We start from the raw sequence: 17,824 nt of genomic DNA on the forward strand, positions 1-17,824 counted from the left end.
TTTGATATGTGTTATTTGTTGTAATATAATTGATTTGCTTTTCACAATGTAATTGCTCAAAGTCAAATTGGATCTTCGTGGCCCGCCCTACCCTACCTATATGATATAGTACTCAAATCAAAAATATAAAACTAATGATTAAGAATTTATTTAACAGAATTCATTGTTATAGCGGAGTTTTCGCGCTTTTCTAGTAACTATTTCTTACACAAAATTTTATTTTATGTTTGTCTAAAAAATATACTTAAAAATTCAGATGTATAAAAAATATATGCCATTCGTTACATTTTTAATGTTGAACTAACATAAGCTGTATAAAGTACTTTTCACTTGATGATAAACATAAATAAAGCTTCATTTAATCAAGTAGACTGTCTATTAAAAATAAATCACTTCAATGTTGCGACTGATTTGTTACACTACACTTTACTCTAACAGATTATTAATATGATATAAATCGACTTAATTACAATTATGGAAATAAACTTTATTGAACTTGGCGTAAATGTCTGTACATTATTACCGTTATACATTAAGCTTTTATATCATAAAAGCAATTACTATTTATAAGTCCAGGTTGATAAAAAGGCTCTTGCGGTTGCACGTGAAACAAATTACACCAGCACGTGTAACAGTAATAGTGTCTGTGTGTATATTTACATCATGTCACATAAATTTTAACGCAAAAATAATATCCACACGAAACCGAGATTACGGTAACTTTATAAAAGATTATTATTTAACAATTTAAATTGCATTAATTGTGGTATTCTGACGCGATTATAACCATAACCGCCGGTTCTAACAATAAGTAGGCCCTTGCGACCGCAGCGTCTTTTTACGGTATTATATTGTATAATATATGGAAGAGAATAATCAACCGGTGTTCTTTCTGCGATGCAGTTGTATAATACATTACAAAACATTCGCAAAGAATTGCGCCAAGAATAAGAGCGAATGTACATACTACATGTACCTGTAGATCAACCGCAACTGCACATAACCAGTAATTAAAAATTAAGTAAGAATTATTATGTTCCTTTTGAAATTAGTGAGTTTTATATTTGTCAGTTCGGGGAACGACTTGACATTTAATGCCACGCTTTCATTAGCATTATTTATGAGGCGTTCGGGGCTCTATTTTGAACATGCCCTACGAAAAACACGACGAGGAGCCCTATGAGGATTTAATAAGAGAAGCACAGACAAAATGACGGAGTTTTGTTATGTATCATTTTTATTTATTTAATGATATAACCAGTCTCAATCGTTTTTACTCATCTTTGGTTCATTGACTACAAGTAAGATAGTATGTTAATTAAGTAGGAACTATAAAAAACTTTGGCAGGTTTTGATCTTTTTTCTTTGCCCTGTAATTCTTGCGAAGTACTATGTCATTTTGTCCAAAATTGAGCAAAAACTAAATAATCAATCAAAATTCCACCAAAAACTTGATTATCGCAATAAAATTGATCGAAACACTATCACCGGCATAAGTTAATTGATTTTAATTGAAATGATTACGAATGCCAATAAATAAGTCACAAAAGTACATGAAAAAAACACCCTCAAAATAAACTTTTCCAGGCGCGAAACATATTTGAACTGATTACTGCGTCAAGACTGTGACAATGACGCTCAACATCTGACAGGATTATAATTATGGCTTTGTTTATGTCATGCAGTCACGAAAAAGTTACTGAAACTAACAAATTTTTAGATTAAATAAGGCCATTATGTACATATATACCATTTGTTTTTATAACATACAATTTTTGTAGAAATCTTATGCAATCACAAAAATGTTAATAAAATTTATCAATTTTAGAATAAAGGCACTGGATCATTTTGTACATATATAACATTTTATCCGTATTTCCCCTACATATTAATAAAATATGTGCATGTTTTTATAAGGTTCCTTCAATTCTAGTACATAATTTAAGCTTAAATTAGGTAATAATCTCGGAATTCGAGATACCCAGTTGTAAGTCTGTAAATACGTGTATATTGACACCCTAAAGTTGTCTCAGAACTACATCTGGTAGGGTGTCAATATACAAGTATTTACAGACTTACAGCTGGGTATCTCAAATTCCGAGATGAACTTACTATAATGACTGGACTATTCTTGTATAGAATTAAATTTACAGCCAAAATTTTAAGATTAGATGCAACAAAAATTGAAGTATAAACAATTGAGCAGCAAAAGCAAGTTTGAAATTTTACATTTTCTTCATTTTCGTCACTTTTCCCTATTTTTCATGAAAGTAAATTCATAAATTTTACATACATATAATACATTAGTTTCGAGAAAATCGACTTTCGTGGGAATTACTATCAAACAAGTCGACATATCAAACATGTATAGTCCAAATATAAAAAAGAATCATAGAATACGTAGTTACTGTTAAAAAATAGTTGAAACCATAAAATAAGAATTTCCTTATCCAAAAAAATTATATTCATTTAACCTATATTTTAGCTATTTTTTTCTATTAGAAAAAATTATCAGAAAGATCGTTACTTTTCCTTGTTTATTACTATATAAATTTCTTCATGTACTACTATGTGGACTACAGGAATCCAATCTCGTTCACCAATTCATTAAAATTCAGTACATAGACAACTACAAACTCACATTTAGGCAAAAACATCCTCGTCTAGAGCAACTGTGTAATTAAGCGACCGAAACAGATTGTTAGACTGGGTCATATCGCATGTTTGTTAAACATTAGTGTGTTTCATAACACACCGACCGAGATGTTTTCACGTTTTTTATGACGAATGTCGTCAAATTCAAATTTTGAATTTATCTATAAACTGATATGTTGAAAATGGGTGCGTTTATCGGTTATGTATTGGTGTAGATAGTAAAACTTGCGTCTCGCAAGTCAAATTATATCAGCAAGGTCAGTTGTCGTAATCAGAGTAAACAAACAAGTCAAAAATATAGAATACGGTGAAGCACGAGTCAATAGCGATATCGCTAATATGGAGGTTTAACATGCACCTGTCGATATTTTAACATGTTGAAGCACCGATGCACAAACGAGAACAAAAGCCTTATAGGTAATCCTAAAGTAATAATAATGATAGAAATGGTTCCCTAAAGTAAAAAATTGCTATAATTAACTTCTCATAGAGAAGCTACTGTAATCGTCCAAAAATCGAAATTGAAAATTTTTATTAATTTCCCGTAGGTAGGGTAAGTTATTGCAATCGTCCAAAAATCGAAATTGTAAATTTTTACATTTCTTCACGTTATGAAGGTTTCTGAACATTTTGACATACATCAGAAGAAATGGATGTGTGTGTGTGTATGGATACAATTTTTCGTCCACGTTTCCACGGATCAACCGATTCAACCGATTCAAAAAACATTCTGTTCTTATTGGTAGGGAGATGTTCTTATTAGTTTTTGGCAAAGACAGGTCCAGCCGTTTCGTAGATGCGGAGCAAAGAATGCAGAAAATAGGAATAGAGTTTTTGAGAGAACGGAGCATCCGATTTGAATGGTCCAATAAACATTCAATTTTTAATGACGGGGAGAAGTAGTGATTAGTTTTTGGCAAAGGCAGGTCTAGCCGTTTCGGAGATACCGAGCTAATTGTGCAAAATATGGCAGTTTTTGAGAGGACTAAGCATCCGATTTAAATGATTCAAAAAACTTGCTGCTGATTTTGACAAAATAATTGCTTTTGTAATTTTTTTTTTCCATTTTTTTTTTCTCAAAAAAATTTTTTTTCTACATATCGTTCTAAAGCTCACTTATACACTGAATAAATAATTTTAATTTTGTAATTCAGTTTATATAGCTCTTATAAATATTAGACAATTAGACAAAGTATTTATAATAATTCATTTGAAAACATTTAATATTCCTGGAAAATTTCGTTACGGTACGGGAAGTTCCAGCAATTTGCCTTAAGTCACGATGCCATACACAACTAGTTGATCTTTTGATGGGAAAGAAGAGTTGAAGGTTTGCAATTCCCTCATAGAAATTCTCAAGGTGGTTCGTATAGTTTTTAAAAACCCGTGGGTAAAAAGGTCCACCACCAATATCTCAAAAACAAGTGAAGTTAAGAATTCTAGAAGGATGTATAATCAGCTATCACTTTAATTCTTACGACGTCGCTATCGGAAAATAAACGGCAATGTTTGAAAATCCATAACAAAAGTGTTTTCCTTCGTCGTTAGCTTTTTTGATTGTGAGCAGTTGTTTAGTTTACGAGACCTTAATATAATTTTTAGGTAAACATAATTTAATTGATTTATAAGGTGTATTGTTATTTTTAAGTTAGATTCAACAGATTTTTTATATAACCTTTATAAAAGCTTACAAGTAGGTGGGGGTAAAAAGATTCAACTAAGCTTTACCCTGGCAAAGGTTGTTTACACCAATAAGAAAATAGTGAATAAAAAAGTAAAGTAAGTTAAAAATTTTACTAAACATAGTTCGATGGTTGCTTCTTTAATACGTGTTGTAATGTAGTTCATTTGATTTAGACAGTATAATTACTTAAAATTAAAATGGACCTTTGTGCCCCGTCCTACCCTTTATCAAAATATGTGTTATCAAGTGGAAATAACCCTTCCCGAGAGCATTGCTTCATTAAATAAGAATAAAAATCTATAAAATATATTTAGGCCAAGCGTTGGGTTGCCTTCTAAAAAACAGAATTGAAGAAAAGTTTCAGCACAACGGCTAAAAGAATTTAAATTAAAAAAAAATAATAATAAAAACAGTAGGATTTTAACAACTATCATTCAAAATAATAAAAGTGATCCTGCAGAAGGCGGAAGAAAAATGTTTATATCTAAATTAAATTAGGAATTTATTTAAAATGCTGAAAAATTCAGCAATGCGGATAATTTGATAGCATAATTCACATTAATAAAATTACCGAAATCCTAACCATAATAATAATAATTAGTCCATTGTACACAACAAATCGGTCCAAATCTCATGAATACTAATACCACATATAAGGTACAAAATCTTAACAAACATTAACTTATAAAATATTATTACTTTTAAAATGTCATAAACTTTATTACTGAACCAATATTTTTATATAGAGATGGTCCACAAGTTAATACAAGTTGTCTAGACAACTGTCGGAAAGAAACCAGCACATTAAATATTCGCTATATCTTGAGGCGAGAACAATACTTTTTGTATTTATTTTCATATTCTATTTGAACATGGGCGAATGAAAACCTGGTATATAAATACGTGTGGTGCATTGAGTAAGTTTTTCATTATATACAACATTATATGAACTCTTGCTTGTGATATTAAAATAAACAATTTCAAGATGCAGCCAATTGTTGAAAAAATCTACAGACACAAAAAATCCAAGTGGTTCTGAGTCAGTATGACCTTTATTAAAGGACAATAATAGTATTCAATACGCATTAAAATTCAAAAGTACTCAAGCTTATACTATATATAATATGTTAAACTAAAACTAATATCATTTGGTACAAATTTTGGCACCGTTTTTTACATCCTTATTATGATATCTCTATTTTAACAAATGAGATAATATAATTTATTTCAAAATGATTATTAATTATTCAAGAAAATTAATTATAGTCTTTCAATTATATTTTTAGAAAATTTCACACAACTTTTGAACAAACTTAAGACTTTCCTTTCCCAAAGACTTCAGTTAAAAATTTTAGCCATTTTATAATATAGATACATAATTTATAGATGTATATATTATATGGAGCAAAATTTTTATTTAGAATTTACAGGTGTCATAAAAGTTGTTGTAATGTACTCTACTAACAAGCTATTAGATGACAACTCATTGGTTGTCGATATGTATTGTTTTATTTGAAGGGTTGCCTTCTAATAGAGATGATTTATTTTAAATTATTTCAGCATTACCGGAAAGAGCTACAAATTTACACTTGGGAACATATTTGGATCTATATTTCCAAGTAAAAATAGATATCACTACTGTTTGTTATCATAATGTCTGAAACGCGGATTTCAACCAGACTTTTTGATTAAAAAGCCCGGACGCTTACCACAGACATGATGACACCCGGATAAACAAAATTGATTTAATTTGCTCTTTATGAAAAATTTCTTATAAAAGTTGATCATTAACCAGTTAACTGAGATGGACGAGAATACTCGTCATGAAGAAGTAGAATAATTGTGTCTATTGGCTATTTAGATAGTAATTTTTGAAAAAAAAAACAAGCTAGTGGTGCATGGCATCGTGCTATGTATTCGCATACAAAGTGCATAAAACAATAAATAAAAGCAAATTGCTGGAACTTTCAGTATCATAATTTGAAATTTTTAAAAGCTTTACAATTTTTTGAAAACTTTGAAAAAATAGATTTTTGACAATATTGAAATTTTTTAAAAAGTTGGATTATTTTCAAAATTCTGAGTTTTCTAACGCCGTAGTCGTAATCTAACGGTTGAACATTATAAAAGCTGGCGCAGAACCTATGAAAATGCAAATCAAAGTACTAATTATTAAAATCTCTAAAATATCTGATCATTTATTTGATGTGCATATGTTTAATAGTCTTTTTTTCCACTAAATGGTATTTATTTTACTTCATTTTATTTACGAAATCGTTAAACCTGCCTTTCCAAAAATGTTACCAGTTGTTCATTTAGTCAACACAAGTAAGTTTTTTGAATCATTCAAATCAGACGCTCTGCTCTCTCTTAGAAACTAAATTCACATTTTTAGCACGTTTAGCCCTGAATCTTCGAAACAGCTGAACCTGCCTTCCCCAAAAACTAATCAGCACATCTCCTTATAAATAGGAATCGAATGATCCGTGTTCTCGTAATCGTCGACGAAAAATTGTCTCCGCACACACGTATATCCATTTTTCTAAGATATGCCAAAATGTTCAAATAACTTTGAAACGTAAAAATATACAGGTAACCCCCGTATAACAAGGTACTTTTCTATAACACGGATTTGCTTTAACACGGTTTAGGAATTGATACCATCCCCCTATAACGAAGGGGTTTTAAAGCACGGGTTCGCTCTTACACGGTTTCAGCATTGAGCAAAACCCTAATAAAATAAAAAAATATAGTAAAATCTATGAAAATCAAACTTTATTTAATCTAAAATTAGTAAAAATCGTAGTACAATAGCCAATAAATGTGATGAAGCTAATGCAAGTTACAGTTAGTTAAGATACTTGTTATTCAAGTGCGAACGTTCTATGGATAAAAAATTCTAAGCTTACCCGAACAATTGGTCAATTAGTCTTAAACAAAAATCCTTCAAATAAAATGAACATAAAATTTTAATAAAGATAACTTTGCATGTTTTAAATATATAAATATCTTTTCGCTAAGAGCAACTAATCGCAAATATAATTTTTTTTTTTTGCAAAAAATAATGAACGGATCTAGAAGTACTACAGAAAACTGGTCAGAGGATGAGGATATCTGGCAAAAAAAAAGGATTGTGTCGGATAGCACTTACCAGTTAATTATGACAAAAATAATCATATAATTCATGTAATGTATATTGCTTAGTAAAAATATTAATAAATGTAACAATATTTATTATAAAATCATGATATGTAGCATATTTATTGTGTGTTATAGTCCCGTATAACACGGATTCGCATAACACGCTACTTTTTTAGAACGTAACTACTAAAAAATATTTTCGATTTTTTGCGATTACTATAACTTACCCTTCGGGAAGTTAAAACATATTTTCAAATTTCAAGATATTTAAAATATTTTCAGATTCTGGTAACTCAAAGCTGTGCGCACAGTCCAATGTAGACCGCCACAGTTGAACTGAACTGAGCGGTTTGTAATAAAAGCAAGTTTTGATATAAATTTTGCTCCCTTGCAGGATGTGCATCTAATTTTGCGAAAGGCCTCAAGATTGTCAATATTCCAAAGCTTCTCTTATTGTTAGGTTCGAATTAAGGGACGCGTGCGGTTGAGCAATGTTCAAACTTCATCATGGTCTGCCCACACAGCAGACGCTAATGCGAACGGATTAGACTTAGAGCACCCAGATTTCTAAGCGACCAAGTCAAACAAATACACGACGGAGCTTACTTTATTATAATTTCATATGCCTGTAATACCCATTGTATTTATGCATGAGAGTGCGCAGTGTACACTTGCTTTAACCGTAGGAAAAGAGTCACGGCATTGTGAACTTTTGAATAGTTCAAAATTAAATTCATACATTACAGTTATAAAAATACACAACTAGATGAATGCATGAACTAACCTCGTCCTCTAAACTAAATTGTGCGGACAAAGAATAAAGGTTTTTTTTCGCACCGCAGAGTATTTGAATACTATTTGATTTTTGTAAGAAAATAACAGTTTGTATTTATTTGAAATACAATAAAATAAAACCGTTATGTATTCAAAATCATATATAGGTTCGCTTAGGAAATATTATAAACTTTGAGCTTGTGTGCTTAGACAACGTTCACTTGAAACCGCGCGGACATATAGCTAGTTCGTACGGATTCTGAGACAAGAGCTACTTCAGAAATATATGAAAAGAATGACTGATAGTTTCTTACCAAGGAATTTCAAGCACAGTAACAATGAATATTTTTATTCTACTTTAGATTTCAATTAATTAATTGTGCAACCAGGCAATCTTGTTGTTAGTAACCATTGTTTCTTCAATCAAAACAAAAACTAGTGGTGCATGGCATCGTGTCTTAAGACTAATGACTGGAACTTTCAGTACAATAATTTTTTTTTTAAATACATTTGAATTTGACGGAATATAGAAGCGCGTAAGTTTCGTGTTCCAGTCTAACGATTAAACGGTTGTACTTAATAAAATCTCTATGAAACATCTGATAATTTGATATGCATATGTCTAATGATCATTTTTGATCGCAATATAGCATTTTATTTAACTTCTTTGATTATATCTCCGAAACCGCTGGACCGCCTACCCAAAAATTTAATCACTATTTCAGTCCGTCAATACAAGTAAAATGTCTTTTGTATCAATCAAATTGGCTACTCCGTTCTCTCAAAAACACAATTGCCATTTTTGCCAAAACCTAATCAGCCTGCTTTTGCCAAAAACTAATTAGCATGTGTCCCCATTAATAGAAATCGAATGTTTTTTCAATCATTCGAATCGGTTAATCCGTGTTTTCAGAATCGTCGACGAAAAATTGTAACCGCACACACACACAAACACAAACATACATTCATACATACGTACATACACGCGCACACACAGCATACCTCAATTTTTTTTCTAAGGTATTTCAAAATGAGTTTAAAACGTGAAGATATATAAAAAAAATTATTTTCGATTTCTTTGCGATTACTGTAACTTGCCCTATTGAAAGTTAACAGAAAATAAGAAAAGAAGATGATGTTGTAGTTTGCGGATACTATTCGTAAAGTAAAGTATATTACTATCGACAATTGAGGTGAAATTGAGTACTAATATTATAATAATTCTTCGTCACCAACTTCCTCAAAGATTGACATATCAAGTTACGCGGTATATAGTAAAACCGCTAAAAATTCCCAATAAACAATATCCATTATATAGACATTAGCAAAGTAACATTAATGATCAGATCGACATCAAAAATTAAAACGGAACTTCGGAACACACCAAAAAAAAGTACAAAAAAAAACAATCTTGTTTGAAAACTTTTTGAAATTTTTGAAACATTTTGATTGTTTGTAAAATTCTGATAGAACAGAGATATAATATAAAGCCTATGCTTTACACATAATTTAATAGTTTGTTTTTCTAGTAATTCAAAATATCACGTACATGATAGGGTATAATAGTAGATCCTATAAAAAATAATAGCGAATTTATAATATCAATCCATACAATTCAAATGCCCTACAATTATATTTAAAGTCGTTCTTTATTATTTTTAAATCGATATACGAGAAGAATTTCTTTTATACTTATGCATAACTCTAAAAAAGAAGCAAAAAATTAACGCATACTCTTTAAGATAATTCGAGAGGTTGACCTAAAGGTAGTGTAAGTCACCAATATCATTTTTATTGTACAGATTCAAACATTTTGTTAAAATTAAATTTTAATCAAAACCAGCCCTTTATAGCTACTCCACGAGCACAATACACTAATATTATCAAATAGTGTGGAAACTTAAATATATAAATAACATTTTGGATCTATCGATCTTTATACTATTCACAAGCTAATGAAAGCGTAATTCGGGAATATACTCGACAAAAAATATATTTTAAATATTATTATATATCAGAACAACGCAACAACTACTAAATAAATCTAGAATAATCCCAATGTTATTAAGAATATTTTTTAAATCATATTATACTATATGAATCCACGGTTTCGATTATATATACATTTATGCAAATTGACTCCATATGAATTTCGTTCTCTACGACTACTCTACATATTGAAGACACAAGCGCAAATCATATTTTATTCAAATAACATTATCTAACAATATTATTTCAAAATATTCATGAAGCAGTAATGTTATGTTCTAATCAGCTAATGCATTTATTAGGTTTAGATAAACAAACATAGAAGCCACTTGTATAAATGGAACACTACCAAGATTCCACACATGCTGCTGTACAGAATCTCACGAATTCATGCAATTAAAGCTCCCGCAAAAGCATTTATTGAGCCAGATGTACATAATAAAATTTGTTACATTAGCATTTATAGCATAAAATTTTCATCTAATACAGCCGCAATGCGAATAAATTTACACTATTGTGTTATGGAATTGAAATGGAAATGGAAATCGTCAATTGACTGAATGTATTAGCATAATTATGCGACATGTGAGAAAGCTTACTATCACTCAATTAGAGTTTAGTTTTAATTAATATAGCTGGAAATTAATAAAATAAAATAAAACTTTGTAGTGAGAAAAATGTTGAAGTTAATAAAGTTATTCTCTACGTACTTTGAAGTATGTTTTAATCCATCACACTTTTATAATTTCCATGTGAATTACAATCAGTCTATTCCATGAAAACATGTAGTGATTATTTTGTTAGATTTTTTACAGAGGGCTATTAAAAGAAATACTAGTGGTTATACTTTCTAGTTCAAATTATATTTTTAACTTCCCGTAGGGTAAAGTTATTGCAATCGTCCAAAAATCGAAAATGAAAATTTTACATTTCTCGACGTTTTGAAGGTTTCTGAACATTTTGGCATACTTCAGAAAAATTGATGTGTGTGTGTATGTATGTATGGACACAAATTTCCAGTCACGTTTTCGGGCGCACGAATCAACCGATTTGAATGGTTCAAAAAACATTCGATTCCTATTGATAAGGAGATGTGCTGATTAGTTTTTGGCAAAGGCAGGTCCAGCAGTTACGGAGGTAAAGAGCAAAGAGTGCAGAAAATGAAAATCGAGTTTTTGAAAGAACGGAGCATCCGATTTGAATGATCTAAAAAACATTCAATTTGTAATGATTTGGGGAAGAGATGATTAGTTTTTGGCAAAGGCAGGCCTAGTCATTTCGAAGATACAAAGCAAAATGTGCAAAAAATGGCAGTTTATGATATACAAATTTTTTTTTGTATATCGAAAATAATTCAGATTTTATTTTTAATTCTGACTATAGTTCTAATATACTTTAAATAAATAATTTTAACTTTGCAATTCAGTTTATATAATTCTTATAAATATTAGACCATGTTACAATATTTATAATAATCTATTTGAAAACATTCAGTATTCCTCGATCATTTCTAAAAAAATTCTATTCCTATAAATAGGGAGACGTGCTGATTGTTTTTTGGCAAATGCAGATGCCAAAAATGGTAATTCAGTGTTTGAGAGAACGAAACGTCCGATTTGAATAATTCAAAAAACATTTGACTTGTATTGATGAAGTGAAAAACTGATCAAACTTCTGGAAAGTCAGGTCTAGCGGTTTCGGAGATCCGATAGTAAAAAAATGCCATGTGGCGGCAAAAATGATCATTAGACATAAACACTTTTTTTTAGGCTGCCACAGTGATGTTCCATGCCCTAGACAAAAATTGGTATTTTTGACTTGCTGCCCTTAAATTAGATTTTTTTGCAGCCAAGCTATTTTCACTTAAAACCTTTATTCTCAATTGGAAATCGATATAACTGCGAATTTTGAACTAGAAACCTTGTAGTAGCAAGACTGAGGCTTTACGACCGCGCCACGCTAGTGTAAAAATTTAAACAAAAATACTAAGAAGCAAATAAAAAATAAAAATTTAAAAAAGTTGTTTGCCTTTCAGTCAATGAATCAAACATAAAAATAGTGGCTAATTGTATATTCTATAACCTAAATACGTAGATAAGTAAAACATCATGTTAAAGCAAATACAATGTTCTTGACTACATGGTAAATTTAGTTATAGTATGCCCTCATTTAATATTGCGCATTTCCGGCTCGCCAGCGAACGATATACATATATTTAATGAGGGCTAAAGAGTAAAGGCCATCACTTGAAAATATGCACATGGAATTATGAAATAATTGTCGTAGGCAATTGGCGCTGATATATTGAGCGGGACGGAACGATTGTATGGAAGCCGACAAAACTCTGGGAATCTGATGTCACTGATGCACCGGAATAAACTGAGAGATCATTTGACACACGCGCGCGCATAATTCTCGTGTGTGCAAGCGTGTTGCTGATTTTAAAATATAACATATATATTAGACACATAAATATTGCTGTGATGTAAAGTAAATATTATTCCGATGGCATTAAATTTTGAGAATTTTGAAGTTTGTGTTATTCCGCTTCGCGTAAATTATCAGCGCCCAGAGTGCCCTGCACAGCGTCGGGCGCGACCTACACCAAGGCAGAGTTATCGCGCGAAGCATACAGACGCGAGGAGCCCGAGCGATTCCATCTGCGTGATTAGAGTAACTTCAGTACAAGGAAGGACCGACATACAAATTTATTTATAGAATGCGCAAATGGTACAAGTATTATGTATGCATATGCATATATCTATATGGCAATAGAGTTCATGTGGCTTACTAGAGCATTTCTGTATCAGGCATATCCAATAATAATAGTGTTATCTAACAAGGTTCCAAGTCATCATAATTATAACGACAAACACAAATTATCGACCAATGTGTCAAGTGGATATGAATGAAAAGTTACATACACAAAATGTATCTGAAAACGAGTAAGCTGTTAAAAGCAATAATGTCTAGTAAAAAAAGAAAAGTACATAAACGATATTTAATATTCAACTATGTAACTACATTTTAAAACTAGTGGGGTGCATGACATCGTGCCTTAAGGCAAATTGCTGGAACTTCCCTTACCATAATTAAAAATCTTGGTACGAAACCCAAAAAAAAATTACACAAAATGTGTACACATTATTGAAATCTCTATAAAATATCTGATAATTTGATGTACATATGTCCAATAAACATTGTTGACCGTCAAATGACATTTTTTTAACTTATTTTTATTGAGAGTCCATAACCTTCCCAAAAATTTAATCAGTTGTTCATCTTGTCAATTCAAGTAAAATGTTTTTTGAATTATTAAAATCGGACGCTCCGTTCTCTTAAAAACTGAGTTACCGTTTTTGGCACTTTTTGCACCGTATCTTCGGAACGGCTAGACCTGCCTTTGCCAAAAACTAATCAGCACGTCTTCTTATCAATACGAATCGAACGTTTTTTGAATTACTCAAATCGGTTGATAGGTGTTCCCGAAATCGTCGACGAACATTTGTATCCGCACACACACACATACATCCATATTTTCTAAGGTATGCTAAAATATTCAAAAACCTTTGAAACGTGAAGATATATAAAAATTTTCATTCTCGATTTTTTTGCGATTACTATATCTTACCCTACGGGAAGTTAACTAGTGGTGCACGGCATTGATGAAACTTACTATACCGTAATGAAATATTTAAGAAATTGTAAATATTTTAAAATAGATTATTATAAATACTGTAACTTTCATTATTTGTATTTTGTAGACAAAAGCTTTTGCAGCTTATAAATTGGACGACGATGTTTATATATGTTTACATGGTAAGAAAATCAACAAAACTAATCAAGCGGAGTTAGTATAAAATATCTTACATCATATTCCTAAGAATTATATTAACTAAATTTAAAAAAAATATTTTAAGTATATGAGTGAGCTTTAGAATTTCAGCTTGAAATTAAAAAACTCAAAAAAATTGTCTTCCTGAAAAACTATTCCTTTCTTCACACTGTCACAAGCAAAATAGTTTTTGAATCATTCAAATCTGATGCTCAGTTCTCTCAAAAACTGCCATTTTTGGCACTTTTAGATCCGTATCTCCAAAACAGCTCAACCTATTTTTGCCAAAAACTAATCAGGACGTCTACCATCATTATAAATTGAATGTGTATCGAAAACATCGACTATAAATTCTATCGATACATACACATCAATTTTTTCTTAGGTATGCCAATATGTTCAGAAATCTTTAAAACGTAAAGCTATACAAAAACTTTCATTTTCCATTTTTGGACGATTACTATAACTAGCTCCACAGAAAGTTAATAATAGAAAAGGCATGTAATTTGCAATTAAGCAAATGTATAATAAACATAATAATTAGATCAATATTAAACGCTATTCATGTTTAAATAGTACAGATCAAGGTGAGTTATGATTATATAAGTAGAACGTAAAACTTTATAATTTTATAAATTATGTACGAAGCATAAGAAATAGACATTTATAGCGAATGCCGATCAGACTGCATATTTAAAGACCGTTCGCAGCAAAGCACTTGCAAATGGTAAATATTTGATCAAAGCAATATAAATGTATTAATAGACTTAATCATCATGACATGGGCATTGAGGACAGATTATAAATTGGCATAAACAACATAACACAAACTCGGACGCTTAAACAAATAGCTAGTGGCGAAATTGTCGTTCGATAATCCCAGGATTAATTTACAATTAATATTTCAGTATTCAGCATTCAAAGAGTCCAAACAGAACAAACAGCTTTGCCACCAATATTTGATGCAACACACTCTTCATATATTTATTTAATAAAGTTTATACAGAAACAGCCTATAGACTTTTTTTTAACAGTGATCAGAGTTAGATATTGAGTTGATGAGTTGATGAGTTGTGTTTGCTATTGTACATCCTAACCTAGTATTTTTCTCGAGAAGGCAACCCAGCAGTCAACCAAGATTATTTTCTATATTATATATGACGCATCTTCTAGAGTAATACTGCCCTAAGGCAGGTCCATGAGCTGAGTCAAACTCGATTCAGGAAAAAAAGACGTGAGAGATTCCCCATTGCCATTTCACACCGCAGTGCCGGAAATGGACTTTTTTCAATTGAAAACATATTTTTGATCTATATTTTCAAGTGAAAATGGACATCGCTGCTGCTCGATGGCAGGTTGTAGCGAGATCAAACTCTCATATTTATGTATATCTAAGTGTTAGCGTATATGTGTTACAATGCTCATGAAAGGCGATTTTAACTTGTAATTTATAATCTCAAGCGAAAACTTAATATAATACTGCTTGATATGGAGCTGGCCAAGGTTGCGACTAAATTGTGCTGGCAGCCCACGTGTTTAACCGTTACATCACAATTAGTTCAGGCTATAGATTTGATGTAAAAATCGTATTCCATAGTCAATTGCTCATTGAGGCAATTCGTACCATTTCCTGGTTTTATTTTTTATTATGTTTTATTCAAACCTATGAAGTCATGTCAATTTCGCTAATAATAATTTTGAATAAAAAAAAGTTTATTCAATTTGGATTATGTGAAGCAAAAATAGTTAATATGATGTAGTATTAATAACCCAATCAAATTTGTTTGCATAAAAAATAAAATTTACCTGTATCTCAATTTAAACTTGTATAATTTCAAAGTTGCAATAGCAAATTAGATTCGAACTCTATTTTTTATCGTATGTCCTTTGTGAGAAAATGTAATGTTTTTGAACTTTTATCGCTGTTTTTAATATCTTAGGTTATATGTCATAGTATCGTCCACATACAGGATGCATATATGCAGGATATCATCATTTATTATCAGTATCAGAACGAAGATACTAAGGAAACAACTATACTTTTTTCAAATAATCATACTACAAAAATACTATAATAATGAATCAAATATCACTCATTTAACAAGTGTAAACTAAAGACATGTATAAAAACAAAGTGCATTGAACAATATTTATTATACTTGTAAATAATAATTATAAACAGTTCATAAATAATCGATAATGCGATAGCAGAAATATATTTTAATGGGTTTAATGCATGTTGAAATATTATTTTGACTAGGCACAAGGACGATTAAGTTATTTTTCTATGCAACTGTGTACCGCTTCGTAATATATCATGCAATTGTAATTAATGTTTATAAATACACACAAATTCATATTATATATATATATATATATATATATATATAATATATATATATATATACATATATATATATATATAATATAAATACGTGATATGAAACTTTTGTTTGAAAACTTTATTTATAAAACTTCATTTACTAAACGTAAAATGTCACTTAAACAAAATATTGATATTCATGTTTTATTTAATTTTGCTATATTTCATTGAGAACTAGGTGTGCATGTCATTGTGCTTCGAGGCGATTTGCTGGAACTTCCCACACCGTAATTTAAAATTTAAAAAATACGAATTAAAAAAAAAAAAAATAAAAAATATAGTAAAACTTTTTGTTTGAAACTTTTGGATTTTTTTTACATTTTTGAATTTTTTATTTTTTTCATAAGTCATTACGCAGTTGTTCTAGAGACGAAATATGGAAGCGCGTAGGCGCCGCGGCGCAGTATCTAACGGTTGAATATTATGGTACGAAATCCACGAAAATGTAATGAAAAATGTACTTATTATTAACATTTCTACAAAATATATTATAATTTCATGTGCATATGTCTAATGATCATTTTTGACCGCCAAATCGCATTATCGCCAAAAAACTAAAATGCCATTTTTTGCATATTTTACCCCATATCTTCGAAGCGGCTGGACCTGCCTTTGCGAAAAACTAATAAGCACGTCCTCAGTCATATTTCAGGAATCGTTCAAATCGGTTGATCCGTGTTTTCAAAATTGTGGACCAAAAATTGTAACCAAACATACACACACACATACATAAATTTTTTCTAAGGTATGGCAAGAATGTTCAGAAACTTTTGAAACGTAAAGATATGCAAAAATTTTCATGTTCGATTTTTTTGCGATTACTACTTACTCTACAAGAAGTAAATTTACAGCTGAAACATTTCGTGATTATTTTAAGTTTGTAAAAGTTTTATAAAAAAAACTCACATCATTTATTTATTGTGTTTTTAAAATAATACTTGAAAATATCAGCACATATTAAACCGTATTTTTATTATTATGACAGCTATGTTAGTATATATAGAAAATATAATTATTATTCCTATCCCCTTATTTATATCTAAATAAATCTCTTTTATATGAAAGAGCGCTCTATACCGTGTGTCATCGCAATCTGGTACTTTTCCATGACACATAACACCTAAAGAAAGGTTTATACAAACAACATCTATACGCACACATATGTAAAAATATTAGATAGTTATTATACTAAATTTCAGATATGAAATTGTGATACAAGTGGATCAAAAAATTCTCCGAAATATTGAAAAACAAGCTAGGTCAAGGCAGAAAAAGTATAATACATGCATCCACCTAATTGTGCATATACGGTGCAATTATAATAAAAGTTAATAAACTGTAATATATGTAACTGTAACTGTAA

The 17,824-nt window shown here is 30.3% G+C and overlaps 1 protein-coding gene across 2 annotated transcripts in view; it reads right to left on the bottom strand.

Moving 5' to 3' along the window:
- LOC113378728 (protein gustavus) overlaps positions 1-17,824 on the bottom strand; it is a 443,541-nt gene that overhangs the window by 344,265 nt on the left and 81,452 nt on the right. The gene's annotated exons all lie outside the window — the stretch shown is intronic.

Source organism: Ctenocephalides felis, unplaced genomic scaffold, assembly GCF_003426905.1.
Source record: "Ctenocephalides felis isolate EL2017-DRISC unplaced genomic scaffold, ASM342690v1 CF-g0.4_SCAFFOLD_01886, whole genome shotgun sequence".
Lineage (NCBI taxonomy): Eukaryota > Metazoa > Arthropoda > Insecta > Siphonaptera > Pulicidae > Ctenocephalides > Ctenocephalides felis.